The 1652-nt window shown below is 29.1% G+C and overlaps 1 protein-coding gene across 1 annotated transcript in view; it reads left to right on the top strand.

Annotated features, from left to right (window-relative positions):
- The window catches only part of LOC132165421 (autophagy-related protein 13b), a 22231-nt gene that overhangs the window by 19775 nt on the left and 804 nt on the right, over positions 1–1652 (top strand). The window lies entirely within an intron of this gene.

The raw sequence follows: 1652 nt of genomic DNA, 5'->3' as shown, positions 1-1652 counted from the left end.
TCTAACAACTTTTATGGCGTTACTTCGGCAATTGTTTCGGCACAAGCAGCTTTTTCGGCGAATTCCTTTTTCTTTCCCTTTTGGTTTATCCAAACTCAAGTTTACACATTGAGTTTGAGGGGGGATGTTAAGAATATTATTTGTTATTTACTTCTTTAGGTATTATTAGTCTACTAGATTTACCTTTTCTTATTCTACTAGGTTTACCTTTCCTTATTCTACTAGGTTTACCTTTCCTTAATCTATTAGGTTACTTGCCTCTCTATAAATAGAGGCCTCTGTATTCATTATTATTATTAGAGTCAATACAATGTAGTCCATTGTGTGCTTTCACTCTCTCTCTCTTCTCTCTCTTTCTTCCGCTTCTAATATATTATCCAATATATTTAACATGAAAGGTTGAGGCTTGTGTTCCTTCCCGCGACCTATGCGTTGGTTCTGAAATCACTTTATGCAGCCATTTCCTTGGTTTTCACCCAGTATATAAAGTATCTGGTTGGTTCGATCGTTTATGGTCATTTTGAGATCATTTTTGTAAGGCTAAGAAACCTAAAATTTTGTAACATATTGATTTTTGGATATTGAAGATAATATAAAATTTTGTATCAGGTAATAGCGGGGTCAAGAAATTAGAAAGAATGTTTTATTGAACATAATTTTTCTACTTCTTCCCAGAATCAAGAAAATTATTATCTGAGTTAGATCAAATGGAGAAAAATAATAATAATAATAATAATAATAATAATAATAATAATAATAATTTGGCTTGATTGATATATTTTTAACGTTGAGAAAAATCCACTTAATTAATTACCAAGAAGTTTTGATATCACTTGATGAATAAATAGTAAACGATAAGATGAATTTACTAATTTCTAATAAAATTTAGAAGTTAGTAGTACTTACCACAAGTTGTAATTAAAATCATATATTTTAAATGTGTACTTAAAAAATAAAGTAAAGTGGATTGATCAATATATAAATTTAACGTTAGACTTGTTTACAAAAGGTTTTAAAAAACCTTTCTTTTATTTCAATTAATTTTCTCGGATTATTCAAGTTACATCCATAATTTGAGAATCGATCGATATATCAAATGAATGTAAAATCAATTTTTTTTGAAATGGATAAAGAAATTTATATAAACCAAACTGAAGATTTTGTGGAGCCTGATCAAGAAAAAGAAGTATGTAATTTAATGAACTAAATTTTTATATGGCCAAGACAGACCCTATATATTGGTATCATGTATTTCGTTCTTGCATTTTTTTTTTTTTTTTTGACATGTCCACACAAGGGAAGGGGGAGGGAGGATTCGAACTAGTGACCTCCGCTTCATGAGACGTGGTTCACAACCGATTTAGCTACCCCTTGAAGACTGTTCTTGCATATTTAAAAATGCCTGTAAGTCAAATGAAAATAAATTAAGTATGTAAATTCACATGTTATTGCATATTTATGCAGCCATTTTAATATTGTCATTTTGAGTCTTGGAGGGAATATGGCAACCTTTGAAAATTTAATATTGAAATGAATGAATAAATGAGTAAATGAGATATTCATCTCCCCCATCTCCCTGTTATTTTTCAGAAATTAATAGATTAATTAATGAGTAGTTAGTAGATAAGAACATAGATTAATTAATGAGTATA

Source organism: Corylus avellana, chromosome ca11 (assembly GCF_901000735.1).
Source record: "Corylus avellana chromosome ca11, CavTom2PMs-1.0".
NCBI lineage: Eukaryota > Viridiplantae > Streptophyta > Magnoliopsida > Fagales > Betulaceae > Corylus > Corylus avellana.
This window is presented reverse-complemented; position numbering and strand designations above follow the sequence as displayed.